Consider the following 21,346-nt stretch of genomic DNA (forward strand, 5'->3'; position numbering starts at 1 on the left):
ACAGAAGTGTTTTCTTCTTAGCCCCACATACTGAGCCAACCCATTCATGGACCAAGCTTAGCCTCTTTCATCATTATCAGCCAGTCATAAAGGACCCTCTGCCATGCAGCCATACGTGTGAACAGAGGAATAGGCAGTGATGCACCAGTGACAGATGACCTGGAAACTTGGCCTGCTAGTTCGTGAAGCAGACTTGTAATCTGGCCCCTGCCTGTCCCTGATCTTAGATGTACTGCTTCTGTCTTATAACAAATGGCTGCTTGGATCACCCGGCCTTATGATTTGGTGGGTCAGACAGCTCATAATTGGTCACTTGATGTCTCGAGGCCCTGCACTTCCTGTCCACTGTGACCCAGCAGCATGCCGGGCACTGCTTCATGAATGGGGTGTACTTTGTTGTAGATGCCCTGACCTTGCTCCAGAACCCTAATGGACTCCCATTGTGATTCTCTGATTGAAGTTTGTGTAAATGCCACAAGAGGTCTTTTCTTACCACAGATACCTTAAGTTCCATAGGGTCTATTGGGTCATACACTTCAAGTGACAGAGGGGCTCACACCATAGCTTGGACCTGCTACAGAGGGCTTTTCTGTTCTGTACTCCACTCAGAGCTGACACTGTTCCATGTTTGTGGCTTGGAGCATTATTCCCATATGCTATCTGCTGAGCCCAAACATACCTAACCAGCTTTGTGCCTTTTTCTTAGCAGAAGTGTGAGTTGCAGTGGTTTATTTTGAAGGGGGTGTCCTGACATATTTCAGGCTACTGGACCCCTCAAGACTAGGAGGTACCTGAAACTTTGAAGGGTTTCTCCTCCATCCTCGGGAGGATATCTTCCAATGTACTTGTCACTTCTTCCTCTTACAATCTGATTAGCATGTTGCTGTCGAAGAGTGAGCCAACATGACGTTCTGTGTCCAGATGGCCCAGGTCCTTGCAGTTAATGTTATGGCAGAGGGTAGGACGGCTAACATATCCCTAGGGCCAGATTAAATGTGCATCTTGGCCACCCTGAGTAAATGCGACCCGCCTCTGATCCTCCTTCCCATAAGGGACAGAGGGATTGTGTTTGCCAGGGCAATCACTACATATCACATAGTGAGGCTGTGTTAATTCTCTCTGGCAAAGATATCCTGTCCAGCACAGCAGCTGCAATTTGGGCTACTATTTGATTAAATTTGTACATCCACTGTCATCCACCATGATCCAGATAGTTTTTGAAGGGGTCAGGCAAGTGAATGAAATGAGAGTATGATGGGGACTACCACTCTAGTATTTTTCATGTCTTTGAGGATGGCATAGATCTCTGCCATGCCTTTGGGGATGTGATGATTTTTCAAAAAATTATGATGACTGTGATGGGAAGGGGCCAGTTTCAGAGGCTTCTATTTGGCCTTTCCCCATTATAATAGCTCTGGGAAGGACACCTGGGTCAGGACTCCATTTATCATCTGCCTCCATATGCCCCCTTAACTCTAATGGAAGGGCTAGAATGGCACTCTGGGTCCCCAACATCAATATTAATTCAGATCCTGTGTTCAACAGTGATCAAAAGGTCTGAGTTTTCACCTTTAACCAGTGACTGTTAACCAAGGTAATTGCCATTAGCAATGGTTTCCAGTAAATGTTTAACAACTGGCTTTCTGAGAAGAAAAGCTCTAATTTGTAGATTTTCCAAATTCTATTATGTAAATACTATTGGCTGATTTCAAGCTGCCAACATGGCATCCCCTGCACAGAGTTTGGAAGAGCTGTCCAGCAGGACATCATTATATAGTATTTCTACATAGGAATAAAAGTCAAAGTATTTTACTTTCCTAGGGTTGTCATAACAAAGTCCCACAAACTGTATGACTTAAAATAGCAGAAATGTGTTGTCTCACAGTTCTGAAGGTTGGAGGTCCAAAATCAAGGTATCAGCAGGGCCATGCAGGTTTCCATCTGAAAACCTGTAGAGGACAATCCTTCCTCATCTTTTCCAGCTGCCAGAGTTTGCCAGCAATCCTTGGCATTCCTTGCGTGCACCACTGTGATCTCCCGTGGCCATATTCCCCCTTTGTGTCTCTTCTTACTCTTTTTATAAGCTTACCGGTCATATTGGATTTGGGCCAAAACTAATGACCTCATCTTAACTAATAACGTCTGCAATGATCCTATTTCCAAATAAGGTCGCATCCTCAGGACCAGGGGGTTAGGTTTTCCATATGTCTTTTTGAGGGATGCAATTCAACTCATAATATAAATTACCTCAAGAGCATAGATAAAATGTGATAAAATAAACAAGAAGTGATCTATGAGTATTTATTACTTTCTTCAGTCAGATTTTAAAGATTTATTTATTTATTTATTTATTTATTTATTTATTTATTTATTTATTGGTTTTTTGAGAGAGTGAGTGAGAGCATGAGTAGGGGGGAGGGGCAGAGGGAGAGGGAGAAGCAGGCTTCCTGCTGAGCAGGGAGCCTGAAGTGGGGCTTAATCCCAGGACCCCAGGATCACAACCTGAGTCAAAGGCAAACGCTGAACCAGCTGAGCCACCTAGGTACCCCTATGTTGGTAAGATTTTAAATTGTGAGTTTATATAATTTCATATTTTTAATGGCTTTGCTTAACAACAGACTTAAAAATTTTCTGAAGATTTAAAAATTGGCTCTGGTGAGTTGGTAGAAACCACACCATGGGTTGTGAGTCCCCTTGCGGAAGGACTGGAGAGATCACTAAGGGACACACTTGCCGTAGCATTGCAAGCTCATTATTCATGGTGGCGGGGGGCTAGCCTCCTCTGCAGTTGGGATCTGAAGATGGATTTGGGTCTGGAAACTGGGTCAGGGAACATGATTTTTTATTAGGGCATCTGCCCTCAGCCTCTGGATCATCCTGGATCATCAATCCTAAAATGTTCTGATTGTATAAATTAAGAAGTACTCATACTGGCTGCCATATATCTTCCCTCTTAGAGCTTTCTGTTCTACCAAAACTTTCCGGTGCTCATTGTGGTTTGGGCTCACTGGCTGCTGAACCAACATGGTGGCTCATTGCAATAATGGTATCCACCATCGTTATCAGGGGGCCCAGGTTCTGAAGGCCTCCCCAACCATCAGACCTGGACCCTGGTCTGGCTTTCTGGGTGATACCAATACACCTTCTCACTGTGGAAAGCAGTGTCATTTGGGCACCACTCCCACTGACCACATCATCAGGTGGGTTTCCACATCACCACTCCCACTGACCACATCATCAGCTGGAATCTAACTCACATTAGATTCTCATGTAATATATCCACTCCTGTATGGCCTTGGAGCCTTTTGATACTAGTCTCCTGTCATTTCTATAAACATACAGCATGCCTTCACATTTTTCAGGCATACTAACCCCACTTCCCAGATTCCTTGCTGCGATGTTAAATCCATTATCATGGGAAAATATTCGGATATTGATAAACAACTACATTGTCTTGTAAGCATTTGTCTCATTAGAAGTCTCTGCTTGATCTTCAAGCTTCTCTGCGCATCTGCTCAGATATCCTCATTCTAAGTCTTCAGGTCCCACAGTGGCACAGATGACTTCCCACATTGGCACAGGTGACTCCTGGGGCTGGGTAGTCAACTTTCCCTGAATCTCCACAACTCTTAGGAAGATCTCCGGAGTCTGCCTTCCATTTCATCTGCTACCAAGGCAGAATCTGGCTTTAAAATCCTGCCTTGAGTTGGTGATTCATCATCTGAGCCTGTCATTATGGCTCAGGATACTTCCTCTTTCACCAGTACCTCATCCTTGTCATCACACGTAAAAATTTTAACTATTGCACTGCTAAGCGTGGTAGGGGTCTGCACACCCCACCTGCAACTAGAAATGGGTCCTCATTGCCAGCCAACCAGCAAGTGTCCCCATTCCAAAAGCCCATTGCTGAGTCTGCTTGGTAAGACCACTTTTGATGCAAGTGGCCATAGATTAGATTTTCTGGAACACTCTTGGAAGGAATTGCACTCTGGAGGCTTACTGGGGAGGGCACCTTGGGGGGTGCACCTGAAAGAATATAAGGAAAGTGGGACTGTGGGGGGCAAGGTGTCCTGCAGTGTGGTTCTACAGAGATGTTAGCCCATCCTACAGAGGGGTCTGCAGCTGAAATGGCCCTTCAGAGTTGTTCCAAATTGCAGCTGGGATCCAGGCTTTGGTATCTCTATGTCAGTTGACCATTGGCCATGGCCAGTACCTTAGGAGGGGGACTAATTTTGAGACAAGGCAGTTCCTTGCAGCTGACAGCACTTTCTTCAAGAGCCAGGAGCCACCGGCAGCTGCATTCCTAGCAGCGAGGGCCTGAGTGTGCAAGTTCTGAAGAAGGGATCTGGGTGGAGCATCACCGTATCCACAACACAGCCTAAGATTCAGGGCCTCATCTTTGCATGGCCCTTCCCAGTCTGGGCTGGGGCCTTCTCCACTGGTTCACATGGTCACATGCTTTTGTAAAATAAACAAAATAAAATCTTTCCCCAATTGCTTTCCTTTTTTAAATTGAGATAAAATTGACATTATGTTAATTTCAAGTATACAACTTAATGATTTGATATTTGTATATATAATGAAACAATCACCTCAATTCCTCATCATTCATACTTATAACTTTCTGGGATGGAGTCCTGCATTGGGCTCCCTGTAGAGAGCCTGCTTCTCCCTCTGCCTTTGTTTCTGCCTCTTTCTCTGTGTGTCTCATGAATAAATAAATAAAATCTTTTTAAAAAATCTACTCTAAAAAAACCCTACTCTCTCAGTAATTTGCAAATATTCAATATTTCAATATCGTATTATTAGCTATAGTTACTGTCTATCACATCCTCAATAGTTATTTATTTTATAACTGGAAATTTGTACCTTTTGATCACCTTCACCCACCTTGGCCACTCCCATCTCCCTGCCTGCTTCTGGCAACCGTCAGTCTGTTTTCTGTGTCTATGAGTTGTTTAGTTTTTGTGGGTTTTTTTTTTAAAGCTTCTACTTATAAGTGAGATCATACGGTGTTTGTCTTTCTTGGGCTTATTTCACTAACTATAATGCCCTCAAGGTCCATCCATGTTATCACAAATGGCAAGATTCCCTATGCTTTTATGGCTGAATAATATTCCATTGTTATATAGATACCATACCTTCTGTATCCATTCATCCATTGATGGATGCTTAGGTTGTTTCCATGTCTTGGCTATTGAATAATGCTGCAATGAACCCAAGGGTGCATGTATCTTTTGAGATAGTGTTTTCTTTTTCTTTGGATAAATACACAAAAGTGCAATTGCTGCATCATATAGTAGTTTTATTTTTAATTTTTTGAGGAACCCTCAAAAACCCACTGTTTTCCATAGTGGCTACATTCATTCATTTTTTTCAAAAGGAGCCCCTAAACAGTGTGAGCTTGAAGCCCCACTAACCCTGGCTCTGCCTCTGTAAGAACAACTCCAAGCAGTCAATTCATACTGAAAAGAGCTTGCACAAAGGCTGAGCTGCTGTAACAAAAAGACCCTCAACCAGTGGATGAAAAAAAAGACCCCACAGAAGTATAATGCTCTTTCACCTTACAGCCCCAAGGGGAGTGGTCCAGTTGGCAGGATGCCTCTACTCAGTCTTCCAGGGGCCCATTTTTTCCACTCTATCATCCCCAAGGGCAGGCATTCTTACCCATTTTCACGCATTGGACCTCATGACAGACTTGCAAAGCTTCTCAAAATAAAAGAAAATGCAGAGGACAAAGAAATCCAATTTTTATTGTAATGCAGTTATCAAAATATTTTTTAAAACTGTGATGTAGTAATTTATGTGTTTCTTCACTAAGGCTTTAAATAAAAAGTCACTTGTGGCAGCTTTAATAGCTACTTTAACTTAAAAGTAGAGATAAGCATAAATAATATTGCAAGATGGCCTTGGAAAATAATGTAATAAGAAAATATCTTGGGATCCCTGGGTGGCTTAGTGGTTGAGCACCTGCCTTTGGCCCAGGGCGTGATCCTGGAGTCCTGGGATCGAGTCTCCCTGCATGGGGCCTGCTTCTCCCTCCTTTGCCTGTGTCTCTGCCTCTCTCTCTCTCTGTCTCTCACGAATAAGTAAATAAAATCTTTAAGAAAAAAAGAAAATATCTTTAGTTACAAGTTCTGCCAACACTATTGTGATTTGTTGCCTATTGTAACAGACGTAGCCTCCAAAGATGTTCCCTGGAACCTGGTCCCTGGAACTTGTGACTACTTTCCCTTACATGGTAAAAGAGACTTAGCAGATGTGATAGTTGAGTGTCTTGAGATGGGGAAGTGAGAAGCCTGAGTGGCTCAACAGTTGAGCGGCTGCCTTCGGCTCAGGGAGTAATCCTGGGGTCCTGGGATCGAGTCCCACATTGGGCTCCCTGCATGGAGCCTACTTCTCCCTCTGCCTGTGTCTCTGCCTCTCTCTCTCTGTGTCTCTCATGAATAAATAAATAAAATCTTTAAAAAAAAGACATGAAGAGGTTATTCTGGGCTGTCCGGGTAGACCCAATGCAATCACAAGGGTCCTTATAAGAGGAAGGCAAGAGGGTCAGAGTTAGTAGCAGGAGGTGTGACGCCAAAAGCAGCAGATTGGAATGCTGTGAGGAGGGTAATATGAGTCAAGGAACCCAGGTGACCCCTCAAAACTGAAAAAGCAAGGAAATGATTCTCCTTTGAAGTCTCTAGAAGGAATGAGCCCTGCCAAAACCTTGGGTTTAGACTCCTGACCTCTAAATCTGTAGGAGTAAAAATTCTTGGAGTGTTTTTGTTTTGTTCCTTTGGTTGGATAATTTTTAGAAATTTTATTTGTGAAGACTACACAGAAGATTTACCATCTTTGCCATTTGTAAGTGTACAGGTTAGTAACATTAAGTATATTCACATTGTTGTGCAACCTGTCTCCAGAACTTTCTCATCTTGCAAAACTGAGACCTAATACCCATGAAACAATAATTTCTCCTTCCCCCTCTTCCAGCCCCTGGCAACCACAACTCTACTTTTTGTCTTTGAGTTTACCAACTCCAGATACCATCTATAACTAGAATTCTACAGTATGTTTATTTTTGTGACTGGTTTATTTCACTTAGCATGACGTCCTCAAAGTTCATCCATGTCGCAGCTCATCATGTATCAGAATTTCCTTCCTTTTTAAAAGCTGAATAATAGGGGCACTTGGGTGGCTCAGTTGTTGAGTATCTGCCTTTTGCTCAGGTCATGATTCTAGGGTCTTGGGATTGAGCCCTGCATTGGGCTCTCTGCTTCTCTCTCTCCCTCTGCCTGCTGTTCCCGCTGCTTATGCTCTCTCTCTATCAAACAGATCAATAAAATCTAAAAAAAAAAAAAAGCTGAATAATAGGGGCGCCAAGGTGGTTCAATAGGTAAGTTCCAGACTCTTGGTTTCAGTTCAGTTCAAGATCTCAAGGTCATGAAATGGAGCCCTGCATTGAGCCCCACAATGGGCTTTTAACTCCACACTCAGCAAAGAGTCTGCTGGAGATTCTCTCTCTCCCTCTCCCTCTGCCCCTCCTGCCCCCTCAAAATAAATAAAATAAAATCTTTTTTTAAAAAAAGCCCGGGGCATCTGAGTGGCTCAGTCCATTAAACATCTGCCTTGGGCTCAGGTTGAGATCCTGGGGTCCTGGGATCCAGCCCCAAATCGGGCTCCCTACTCAGTGGGCAGCCTGTTTCTCCCTCTCCTCCCCGCTAGTGCTCTCTCTTGCTATCTCTGTCACAATCTCTGTCTCTCTCTCTCTCAAATACATAAATAAAATCTGAAAAAGAATGTATAGACTATATTTTGTTTGTCCAGTCATCAGGCAATCGAAAATTTGGTTTGTTTTAAGTTACTAAGTTTGTGGTGATTTGTTACAGCAAAGAAAGTAATGTAGGAACGGAATGTCAAATTTCAGATAGAGGTCAGTGAAAATAAAGATGATTTTTCCTGCCCTTCCAAGTTCACAGGCCCACCATGAATTCATATGTCAGGCTAGAACCTGCCTGAATGTTGTCCTCATCTGTGCAGCAGCAGGATCTGGCTCTCAGACATGTCCAGGTTCTAGGATGTGGAAAGGGGAAAGAGAGGAGGACCACCTTCACATGTTTGAAGGCTTAGACCTGGGGAAGATGTAGTCACGTGGCCACATCTGGCACAGAGGTTCACTTTGCATTGGCTGTTACCACTACCTAGGATGGGCCATTCTATCCCTCTCTCCCTCCTTTAGGTCTTCAATTAGGTGTCACCTTCTCCAACTGTCTTGCAGCATACAATCCCTTCTCTGCATACCTGGCTCCACTTCCAGTTTAATCTTTCTCCAAAGGACTTGTTAGTAGCTGATTTCATACACATTTATTTTTTTAAGATTTTATTTATTTATTTATTCATGAGAGAGACAGAGAGAGGCAGAGACATAGGTAGAGGGAGAAACAGGCTCCCTGCTAGGAGTCCCATGTGGGACTTGATCCCAGGACTCCAGGATCTTGCCCTGAGCCGAAGGCAGATGCTCAACCACTGAGCACCCAGGAATCCCTTCATATACATTTATAATTTTGTTATTGTCTGACCCTCACACTGGAAAGCCAACACCATGAAGGGTCGGGAGGTTTGTGTTTTGTTCCCAACTGGATCCTCCATGCCTAGACCATGCTGGCCTGTGGTAACTAGTCAATGAATACGTTCTTGAATCAATGATTGGCTGATTGACTGAACCAGGAAATAAAGGAATCAGTTCCTTTATTCGACAATTAGTTGGGTCCTTTGAAGGCTTCAGTGGCACCTAAAATCCTCATTCCTATCTCATAGTGGTGTCAGGTGGCTCTTCTATCTCAGCCTTACTGACTCTTCCCTCTACAGTGGCTCCCTGAGTCATGCTCAAGCTGTAAGCAGCCCCCACCTAGAAGCCTCTGGTCCCTTCATGGAGATACTTTCTGGGTATCCCCTCATTGTCTGGTGTCCACAATTGGGCAGCCTGCAGAGATGAGCCCCCCCTCATGCCATCTGGGCACCTCTAACCCCTCCCTGTGGGGCTGACACCACCCCAGCCCTGAGGATTGTCTAACTCCGGAAGTCACTTTCCCTTGTCAGTTTCCCTTTCGTAGGCTCACTTGGCTCATCTGGCTCACCTGGCTCACCTGGCTCACCTGGCCCCGCCCTGCTGCCCGGCTTCCCCAGCCTGGGGCTTTCCCTGACTCCCAGGACAACCTTGGGTTGTGTTCTGCTACGTCAGCCCAGACAGCCTGTCTGTCCAGGCTAAACGTTGCAACAAGGAACTGAGGCAAGAATTCTCTCCCAGGTGGAGGTGGAAATGAAGAGATACTGTAATCGGGGACAGAGCTGAGAGGAGACTGAGGGTCAATAGGGTAGAGATTTATTTTTTCCCCAATAAATGAACTTATCACTTTAAAATGTAAGGAAATAATTTGAGTGATAAGACAGTCTAATACATCCTGAATTCATATCTCCAGCTCTGGTTTCAAGAACAAGGACAAATTAGCTTTGTTCTTGTGCACAGAAAACAGCTCAAGTTCAGATCCACACTGGACCACCTAATAAGCCAATAGCAACAAAAACTGATTCTAAAAGTTCTCTTTTAAAAAAAAAAGAGTTCCCTTGCCATCTTCTGAATAATGATCAATAGAAAGAGACTGGCCAGTGGAAACCCCTCTAAGAAAAGCTAGTCTCCACCACGGAGAAGGCAGCTCCACTGGCTGCTCTCCATGGTTCTGAACACCACCGTCTGCCAGAGCAGGGTGGTTTTCTTTCTCCCCTTGGATCTTAGTGGACGCCAGTTAAATTTTTCAGCATTTATAGATAATGGTTGTTGGTTTAAAATTTTTTTTGAAAGATTTCATTTATTTACTTGAGACAGAAAGAGAGTGAGCGAGAGCGGGGGTGAGTGGACAGAGGGAGAGGGACAAGCAGACTCCCTGGCAAGCAGGGAGTCCAACTCGGAGCCTGATCCCGGGACCCTGAGATCATAACCTGAGCCAAAATCAGACACTTAACTGACTGAGCCACTCAGGTGTCCCTAGTTCTTGTCGTTGTTTTTAAATGAAATACTGTCACATGATATGTGGTTGTAGAACAAAAAGAACCATCAGATTGTGTATTAAATGCAAATACGTTTATCAGGATTTTTTTTTCTTAAATAATAGAAAACCCTAACTCAACTTAAAAGAATAAAAAAATGTGTTATTTCATATAACCAGAAGTCTGAGGGTAAAATAGACCAGGAAGGAGTTGGCTAATTCAGGAGTTCACAGTAATGTTATCAATAATTCAGATTCTTCCCATCTCTCAGCCTTGCCATCATTAGCATTTTAGCCTCACCCCTAAGTTCTATCTCCTCATAGTCACAAGGCTACCACAGTTCCAGACATTACACCCCTTTGGCAATGTCCAGAAGAAGAAAAGGGACAGTGTCCTACCACTCCATAGATTCAGTTCTTGTCTGAACCACCAGTGTCCTCCATATTGCTAAACCCAATGGTTGATTCTTAGTTCAATCTTTCATCATCATATATGAGCAGTCATTGACATAGGCGATCACTCTCTGCTCTTTGAAACACATTCTTCACTGATTCCCACTTGTCTGGTTGTCTTCCTACCTCTCTGGTGGCTCCTTCTCAGTCTTTGTTGATGATTCTTCTCCTCCTCTCCCACTTATAAACATTGGAATATACCAAGATCACCCTGGCCTTTATCTCTCATCTACCCATGATGCATATATCTATCTTCATGGCTTTAGAGCCTAACTCACTTCTACAGTCGTGGCTCCTGGGGCACATTGAATTATTGGTGCAGGGCAGCCCTGGTGGTGCAGCGGTTTAGCGCCGCCTGCAGCCCGAGGTGTGATCCTGGAGACCCAGGATCGAGTCCCACATTGGGCTTCCTGCATGGAGCTTGCTTCTCCCTCTGCCTGTGTCTCTGCCTCTCTCTTCACTCTCTCTGAATGAATAAATAAATAAATCTTTAAAAAAAAGAATTATTGGTGCAAAGTCTTCCACCTCCCTGCATCCATACCCTTGACACAGCCTCACTGAAGGCAGAGTTTACTTCTCTGCCTCCTGACTTTGGACCCAGCCATGTGAATTGTTAAGCTAATAATGTATATCTAGAAGTGGTGATGTGTCAGCTCTCAGGATAAGCCTTAAGAAGCCTCGTGGGTTTCTACTTGCCCTCCCGAGATTTGGCAATGGCAGTGAGAAGAGCTCCCCTGGCTTGCTGCTATCCCTCAGCCTAGCCTCAGGCCTGAGCCAGCCAGACCCACAGCTAGAAACAGAGCCACCTAGCTGAACCTGCCCTGAATCTGCCAACCCCAGAGATCAGCAGAGCCACCTCCAGCTGGTCTGCAGATGCTGGGCTAGGTGAGTGGTTTTGTGTTTTTGAGGTTTTTGTGGTTGCTTATTACACAAAACTGACTGATACAACTCCCAAAATTTGATCTTCAGACCTCACCCCTGAACTCCGGGCTTGTACATCAAAGTGGCTACTGAACAACTTTATCTGGATGTTCGTGGACTTCTCAAACTTATCACACCCAAAATGTAACTCCTGCTCTTCTCACTGTAAACCTGTTATTTCTATCATCTTTTTCAGCCTAGTAAATGGCAACTCGTCTTTCCAGACCCCCAGGTGAAAGGCACTGGACTCATCCTTGGCTCCTTTTTTTTTTTTTAAAGATTTTATATTTTTATTCATGAAAGACACAGAGAGAAAGGCAGAAACATAGGCAGAGGGAGAAGCAGCCTCCCGGCGAGAAGCCCAACTGCGGAACTCGATCCCAGAACCCCGGGGTCACGACCTAAGCCAAAGGCAGATGTTCAACTATTGAACCACACAGGTGCCCCCATGGCTCTTTTCTTTTCTGTCATTTACCACATCTAGTTAGTAAATCCAGTTGACTCTAATTTTAAGTATATGCTGAATCTTACTATTTCTTACTCCCTCAACTGCTCCTACCCTGGTCTTGTCCACCCTCTCCTACTTGGACCATGGCAGCAGCCTCCTCCCTGAGCTCCCCAATCCTGCTCCCAAACCCCTAGTCTGTTCCCCATACACATCCAGAGGGACCCTGAGAACACCTGAGTCAGGTCAGGACCCTGCCCCGCTCTCTCCTGGCTCCATCTCACTCAGAGTAAAAGACAAAGTCCTTATGTAAGGCCCCACATGACCCGGCCCCATGAACATCTCTGACCCCATCTCTTCCCCTCTCTTCCTACCTCTCCTCATTCTGGCCAAACAAACTCCTCACCATTTCTCAAACATTCTTTTGCTCTGGTAGTTCCTTCTACCTGGAACACTCTCTTCCCAGCATCACCATAGTTGCCTTCTTCCCCTCCTCAAGTTTTTGCTCAAATGCATCTTCCTAAGGCTTTCCTGGCCACTCATTCAAAATTGTTCCTACCCGTTCCACGTTCTCTGCTTGATTCACTTTTCTCCATAGTACGTACACCATGTGGCATTCAGTCATTTATTTTATTTTGCTTATGGCTTGTCTCCCCAAATGGAATGTAATCTTTGTAAGGGCAATGTTTTTTGTCTATTTAGTGAAGACAATTACCCTCCTTCCTTCCCACCAATGTCAGTCATATGGCATATCATTTCTGGGCCAGGGTATGTTTCATCTGCTTTTTCCTATGACCAGAGATTGGCAATGATCCAGGTATTGTTTGAGTAAGGACAATGACAAGTGAGCCCCAAACTGACTTGTGATGGGCACACATGTATGAGAAAGAAATTGTGAGAAAGAAATAAACCTTTGCAGATGTCAGCCCCTTGAGGGCTTGAGGGCTACTTGTTACTGCAGCAAAACACAGCCTATCTTAACTGACAGGTTCATTGTCACCAATCCACTGGGAGGCTAAAAAGAGTAAATGAGGACATGTGTATAAAGCCTTTGACAGAAAATCTAGCACATAGTAAGGGCTCAAAAAGTGGGGGGTATTATTGGTGCCACTTTTATTATTATTATTTTATTATTATTATTTTATTATTGCTACTGTCATTATTTTTAACTAGTGTAATGACGCTAGTTAATCTAATCCATCCCTTGCCTTCTGGAAGTCCTTTCCCCCTGCTTCCCATAGTCACTTAAAAAAAGACATATAACTGGCATATGATATTATATTAGTTTCAAGTATACAACATAATTATTCAATATTGGTGTGTATTGTGAAATGATCACCAAATAAGTCTAGTTAGCATCCATCACCATACATGGCTTCAAATTTTTTTTCTTGTGATGAGAATTTTTAAGATCTACTATTTTAACAATTTTCATTTTTTAAAAAAAGGTTTCATTTATTTATTCATGAGAGACACAGAGAGGCAGAGACATAGGCAGAGGGAGAAGCAGGCTCCCTGTGGGGAGCCTGATGTGAGACTCGATCCCCAGACCCTGGAATCATGCCCTGAGCTAAAGGCAGACACTCAACCCCTGAGCTACCCAGGCATCCCTATTTTGGAAATTTTCAAATATGTAATACAGATTATTGCAGTCATTATGCTGTAATCATAATCTCATGACATTTATTCTATAACTAGAAGTTAGTACCTTTTGATCCTTTTCACCCATTTTGCTCACATTCTACTCCTGCCCCTGGCAATCACCATTCTGTTCTCTATTTCTATGAATTTGGTTTTGTTTGTTTGTTATTTTTATACTCTACACATAAGCGAGATCATACACTATTTGTCTTTTTCTTAGTTCACTTAGCATGATGCTCTCAAGGCAAGCGGCAAGATTTCCCTTTTTTATGGGCAAATAACATTCCATTGTGTATAGATACCACATTTCCTTATTCATTCATCCATTGATGGACACTTAGGGAGCTTCCATGTCTTGGCTATTGTAAATAGTGCTGCCATGAACAAGGGGATGCAGATCTCTTTTTGAATTAGTGTTTTGTTTGCTTCAGGTAAATACCCAGAAGTGGAAGTGCTGGATCTATAATCACTTTGATTCCCTGGAAGACCTTAGCCAACGCCCAATTTCTCAGGGGATCTCCTGCTCCAGTTACATTTCCTAGGGAACATGAGAAGTTTAGGGCAAGGTCACTATATTCATTTCCTATGGCTGGTGTAACTAATTACCACAAACTTAGTGGCTTGCCACAACATGATGTACTCTCCTATAGTTCTTGAGGCCAGAAGGTGAAAACGAGATTTCAAAGACTAAAATCAAGTTGTCTATAGGGCTGATTCCTCAGGGAGGATCCAGGGAAAAATTCATTTCCTTGCTTCTTTAAACTTCTGGTGGCTGTCTTCATTCCTGGGCTTGTGGCCCCTTCTTCATTTTCAAAGCACATTGTCCCAATCTGTGCTTCGGTCATCACATCTTCTCCATAGTCAAGTCTCCCTTGGCCTCCCTCGTACAAGGACATGTGTTTCCAGTTAGGGTTCACCAAGATAATCCAGGATAATCTTCCCTACCTGAAGATCCTTAAGGCGATCACATCTGCTAGGTCCCTTCTGCCAAATAAGTCACATTCACAACTTCCAGGATTAGTACCTGAATATCTTTGGATATCATTGATCAGTTTACCGCAGCCAGCCTTCTCTCTGCCATATTCAGGTTGTGGATAGTCAGGACTCGATTTTTTCTTCTCTTGGAGATCTGTATCCTATCTGACTCTGCCATCCCTTGAGCTGCCTCTTACCCAAGCTTTGTGACAATGTCTCCATATCTGTTCTTTCTTTGGTAACAGGAAATATGATTTGTCATCAGGCAAATGACTAACCTGAGTTGGGACTCAGCTTCTTGTGTCATTATGTGCCCACTTGCAGGTAAGTTCTGACAGCAGGATATAGACAGTAGTATTATGTGGTACTTCTGGGTGAGGCATTCCTTCTTTCTTCCTCCCTACCTGCCATTCTCTGCCTGTTGTCTGGGATATGGATGTGAAGGATGGAGCTCAAGCAATCATCTTGGACCATGAAGAGAAAGCCATGTATTGATGATGGAGCAACGATATAGAAGGTTGGGCCCTGACGATCTGACAATGGAATCTCAGACAACTTGGGTGGGTGCCTTTCTTCATACAGGAGAAAATACTCCTCATTTATAATAAACCTCAAGGCTAATCTGTGCTAGGTAGAATAATTGTCCCCCAAAGATGTCCATGTCCTGATCTTCAGTCCCCATGAATGTTATGTTACATGGCAAGGGGGGTTAAGGCTGCAGATGGAACTAAAGCTGCTAATCAAGGCGCCTGGGTGGCTCAGTTGGTTAAGTGTTTAACTCTTGATTTCGGCTCAGGTCATGATCTCAGGGTCATGGATCAAGACCCATGTCGGGCTCTGCTATAGGCATGGAGCCTGCTTAAGATTCTCTCTCTCCCTCCGTCCTCTACTCCTGCTCTGCATGTGTTCTCTCTCTCCCTATCTAAAATCTAACAACAACAACAACAAAAAGCTGTTAACCAACTGAACTTAAAATAAGGAAATTATCCTGGGTTATTGGAGTGAGCCTGATGTAATCACAAAGATCCTTCAAAGTGAGAGAGGGGGCAAGAAGAAGGAATCCGAATCAGAGGAAGATTTGAGGATGCTATGTTGCTGGCTTTGAAGAAGGAAGGGGCCAGGAGTCAAAGAATGCAAATAGCCTCTAGAAACTAGAAAAATACAAGGAGAAGGATTGTTCTCTACAGCCTCCAGAAGGAAGGCAGCCACACTGACACCTTGATTTTAGCACAGTGACACCAATTTTGGATTCCTGACCTCCAGACTTGTCAGATAACACCTGTGTTTATAAAACACTAAGTTTATAATCATTGGGTATGGCAGCAATAGAGAACCAATGCATAATTGATTCAGGCTTCTTCCCCTGAATCTTTCTCTGTCTATAAGGCCTCTGATTAATAATAATAATCAAAACCAACACCAACACTTACAGTTAACATACCGAGCACTTTCCAAGTGCCTGACACAATCTCAGCATGCTACACTCATTATCTTATGTAAGCCAAAAAACACTCCTACAAAGGAAGTGGAAAGCCTTAAGTACAAACGTGGGAAAAGAAAAAAGGCTGAAAATAAGCAAGCTTAAAACATCTCCCTCAAATGCTAGGACAAGACTGGCACACACACACACACACACACACACACACACAAAATCAAAGAAAGTAGAATGAAAGAAAGAAAAGAATCCAAAATGCACAATAAAAACTAACACTATTTTTTTTTAATTTTTATTTATTTATGATAGTTACAGAGAGAGAGAGAGAGGGAGGCAGAGACACAGGCAGAGGGAGAAGCAGGCTCCATGCACCGGGAGCCCGATGTGGGATTCGATTCCGGGTCTCCGGGATCACGCCCTGGGCCAAAGGCAGGTGCCAAACCGCTGCGCCACCCAGGGATCCATCACTATTTATTATTATTAACGAAATAAGAGCAAATTAAAAGAAAAAAATCCCAAATATGCAATAGGGAGGAATCTGCACAGGGAAACGTTGGTTATTGTCGGTAATTCGAAAAGACTAATAAAACGGTTGCAATTATATCTTAAAACTGATCAAAGGAAGGGGCAGCTGGGTGGCTCAGTGGTTGAGCATCTGCCTTTGGCTCAGGTGGTGATCCCGTGATCCCAGGATCTGAGATTGGGTCTCGCTTTGGGTTCCCCACAGGGAGCCTGCTTCTCCCTCTGCCTATGTCTCTGCCTCTCTCTGTGTCTCTCATGAATAAACCTTTAAAAATCTATTTAAACAATTTTTTAAAGCTTTTATTTATTTATTCATGACAGCAGAAAGAGAGAGTGAGAGAGAGGCACAGACGCAGAGGGAGAAGCAGGCTCCATGCAGGGAGCCCGATGCGGGACTCGATCCGGAGTTTCCAGGATCACACCCCGGGGCCGAAGGTGGCTCCAAACCACTGGGCCACCTGGGATGGCCAACCTTTAAAAATCTTAAAAACAACAACAAACAAACCAAAAAAAAAAAAAAACAAAAACAAAAACAAAAACTGATGTGGGGGGTGTAGAATGTACCAATGACAACAGAAGCAATAAAAAGGGAAGCGTAGCCATAATTAATTTTTGTGTATCATCCCCACTTCACAGGCGGGGACGCTGAAGCTTAAAGAGGTTGTTCAACGTGCCCAAGCGCCCTGGCACCTCAGCGGCACAGTCGGGATTTGAACTTGGGCTCCAGAGCGCCCAGCCTGCGCCAGGAATCTCCGCGCTCTGGCGCCACCTCGCGAGGGCTCCCGCCTCCCCACCGCCCGGCTGTTCCAGTCCCGGGAGCATCAGACTTCGCTTCCCCCACAGGCTTCCCTCTGAAATCTCACTGGGTTTTTTTTTCTTTCAATCTCAGCCGCTCCCCGGCATCTCCCTGGCCTTGCCCACCCTCCGGATTCCTGCCACCCCCTCCGGGGAGCTCGCAGGAAATGCAGAACCCAGATCCTTCCCCCAGACCTGTTGCACCTGCATCTGTATCTTAACAAGGCCCTCCTCGCCCTTAAGTGATTTGCGGGCAGTGAGGGGGCAGTAGCTGTGGCCCAGACCCCTAGGGGCCCACGGGACCCGGGGAGGTCCTGGAAACGAGGCACCTCACCTGGGGCAGGTGTATCTGAGATACCGGTCTTCAGTCCCAAGGTCAGATGATGACTGGCACTTTGTCTGTGTCAGAGAAGAGTCAAGCTCATTTGCGGCATTTGGGTTCTAGGCACTGAAAGACGAGGCTCCACCTGCCCCCCCAAGACATGTCCCTTTTTCTATTGCTAATAGAATTTTTTTTAATCAGGAAAATGGGGGCAAATGGGTGGCTCACCGCCTGCCTTTGGCTCAGGGCCTGATCCCCAGGTCCTGAGATGGAGTCCCAGTCCCGTATCAGGCTCCCTGCATGGAGCCTGCTTCTCCTTCTGCCCATGTCTCTCTCTCTGTATGTCTCTCATGAATAAATAAATAAAATATTTTTAAAAAATAAAATAAAGTCAGGAAAATGACATGAAACACATTTTACGGGAGCCGAGCAAATTGAGGTGCCAATACAGAAAATTCTAGATGCAATAAACAATCAGAGACATAGGAAACCTCAGAAGGCCAAAGCCTTGACCCAGTGGTTCTCAAACTCCAGCAGGCATTGAATCCCCAGGAGGGCATTTAAAACTCAGATAGGAGCAGCCGGAGTGGCTCATTGGTTTAGCGCCGCCTTCAGCCCAGGGCGTGATCCTGGAGACCCAGGATGGAGTCCCACGTCGGGCTCCCTGCATGGAGCCTGCTTCTCCCTCTGCCTGTGTCTCTGCCTCTCTCATGGATAAATAAATACAATCTTAAAAAAAAAAAAAAAAAACTCAGATAGTTGGGCCCCACTCCTAGAGTCTGATTCACACAACTTGGGTGAGGCTGAGAATTTGCATTTCTTACAAGTCCCTGGGGATGTCGATGCCATTGATCCAGAGACCACACTTCTAGGATCACTATTTGCAAACCACACAGTTGTGGCTGCTTTGGTGGGGGGGGCATGTTCTCCCTTCAGGATTATATAGAAAGAATCGCATTCAGGCCGCGTCCATGCGGAAGTGTAGTGAGTTCCCATGATCCAGTGTGAACTTAAGTACTGAGTTATTTTCCTGTATTTGTGTGACAACATTTTCATTTAAACCATGTGCCACCTAGAGTGTTGTTTATCTGCGAGTACTACCCTGATTGAGACGAATACTTTCTTTTTCTGCTAGTGGCAATTTCATGTGCAGACCGATCTCCTTTTTTATGGTCTTGTGAAAAAAAAAGTGGAATTAAGCTTGTGCGATCTGAAAAGAAGACTTTTGCTTTATTATACGAATCAAAATATATCAGCGGATATTAAAGAAACCCTGCTATTCTTCCCACTGTATTCCCAGAGGCCTTGGCAATGCCCGTTTTAACTCTTTTCACATTGTGTTCGAGTTATTGATTTACCGTCTGACTTTCTCAAGGGCTCATGGGTTCCTCAAGGGCAGGACATTCTTCCATTTTTTGAAGAAAAAAATGCAAAAAAAAAAAAAAAGGAGATGTTTATTTTTCTACTATTTGCCCACTTTGTGTTAATCAACAGTAAGGAAATTGCTTCTGGACGAAGATGCCTTGTGGGTGTTCACTCTAGCGTGACAGATTTGTGTTTGGGGTTTTGTGCTTTTGAGATTTCATGGGGTGTAGGTAGGAGGGCTGGGGGCCTCTTGGTGACTGTGAGTGCGTTTCCGTTGGGGTGGGACGGCGCACTGTCTGGGACCGTGTTTCTTTTGGACTGTGTACCAAGCATGTGTCTACACTCAGTACACGCTGTTCTCGAGGACTCACGAGTGAGACTCTGTGACCATGAGTGGGTGACCGTGTCACAGGGTGTCCCTACCTCCCTGCCCATGTATGTGTCCCTGGATTGGGGATGCTGTGTGCTCACCCTGGGTCCCTGTAGGTTCTCTCTGATGCTGGCTGTGTGCTGTGGCCCCTCGGGGTCCTGTGCTCCTGTCCCTGGGTCTTCTCCCTACCAAGGTCTCCTTGCTGTCCCATGTTTCCACAGTGTCTGACGCATGGCGCTTTTCAGCCGCACTACACTCACCTGTCTCCATCCCTGCGTCCAGGGCCACGCAGAGCTGGGAAGGTGGGGACTCTGTGTGCCTGAGGTCAAGGAGGCCGGCTGGGAAGTTAGCGGCTGGAGATTAGATTTCATGGGCTCAACAGAGGAAAGGAGGGAGAAGGATCCAGGTCTGGTCTGGGACAGGGCCAGGCCAGGATCCAGGGTCTAAGAATCATAGAACAGTCCTAACAGCTCATGTTCACGAGCATCTTCCATGAGCCAGGCACTGTACTTGGTGATTTTTGTATTTATATCGATACTGTTTTCATTCAGTATTAAATATTAAGTATTTAAATTTATAAATAACAATGATGTAGATTGTTTCTAATGTTTATGAATAATAGTTTACTATGTCACTTATAGATCTCTTTTTAAAAAAGATTTTATTTATTTCAGAGAGAGAGAGAGTGGGGGGGAGGGGCAGAGGGAGAGGAGAGAGAGCTCTTCAAGCAGACTCCCTGCTGAGTAGGGAGCCCGATGCAGGGGCTCGATCCCAGGACCCCCGATATCATGACCTGAGCCGAAGTCACACACTTAACCAACTGAGTCACCCAGGCGCCCCAGTTATAGATTTCCTTATATAATAATTTTCTATTGTGATTTTCTGTTATTCCCATTAAAGGCAGGAGGAGACTGAAGCTCAGAGAAGTGAGTTCACTTGCCCAAAGTCACTCAACAAGGTGACAGAGTCAGAATTTGAACCTACTTCCAAGTGTTTCCAGCCTTTGGCCCTTCACTACTGCATTACCCTGGCCAAGGTGGGAGGCAGCATCTGGGGGAGGCGGAGGGGACAGGGTTCGCTGAGTGGTTGAGGTAACAGCAGATTGGTGCCGATCTTGTGTTGTGCTGCTTTACATTTATTGAGCTCTTTTATTGTGTGCCAGGCACCATGCTAAGGGCTGTCACAACAACAGTGATAGCAAATGCTCACATGGCCCCGGGCAAGGGCCCTACGATGAGTGCTGTCATGTGGATTAACTCATTTGCCCCTTATACCAGCATCCCGAGGTGGAATCAGGTGTGGACAGCTCAAGGAGGCCATGCCTTCCTTTACCACCCTCCCCCTCTCCCCCGTACTTTCTATTATCCCTTGTAATCTTTTTTTTTTAAGTAATTCTTTTTTTTAAAAAATTTTATTTATTTATGATAGATATAGCGAGAGAGAGAGAGAGGCAGAGACACAGGCAGTGGGAGAGGCAGGCTCCACGCAGAGAGCCTGATGTGGGACTTGATCCCGGGACTCCAGGATCGTGCCCTGGGCCAAAGGCAGGTGTTAAACCGCTGAGCCACCCAGGGATCCCCCCCTTGTAATCTTCATAACAACCTTCTACTACAGGAAGAAATATCACCCATTTTACAGATGGGGAAGCTGAGGTCTGGAATCGGCTTTACCCACAGAGCCACAGACTTGAACCACTGTTGGATCCATTCACCGACTCTTGACCCTGTGCTCAACTGGCAGGGGGCCAGGAACTCCAGAGTCTCCAACGGGCCTTGGCCAGGCTCCCAGATGCCCAGATCCCCGTCCCAGGGTGGCTTCTCTACCCTGCCTGGGCTGCTCCTCGATTTTTCCTTTGGCTTGTGTCATTTCCGCTTGCTGACTGGTAACTGTTTACTGAATGTTACAAGAATCGTCTATTTTTCCCCAGATTAGGTTTTTGTTTAGTCTGTGTTTGTTGCTGTACAAAAGGTTGACATTTTATACAGTTCTATGGGTCCTCTGTTTATTTTATAAATTCAAGATTTCCAATCTTTGTTAAGAAAATCCCCTGGAGGGACTCCTCAGGGGACGCTCA

The sequence above is a fragment of the Canis lupus genome, chromosome 1, assembly GCF_011100685.1.
Source record: "Canis lupus familiaris isolate Mischka breed German Shepherd chromosome 1, alternate assembly UU_Cfam_GSD_1.0, whole genome shotgun sequence".
Taxonomy (NCBI): Eukaryota; Metazoa; Chordata; class Mammalia; order Carnivora; family Canidae; genus Canis; species Canis lupus.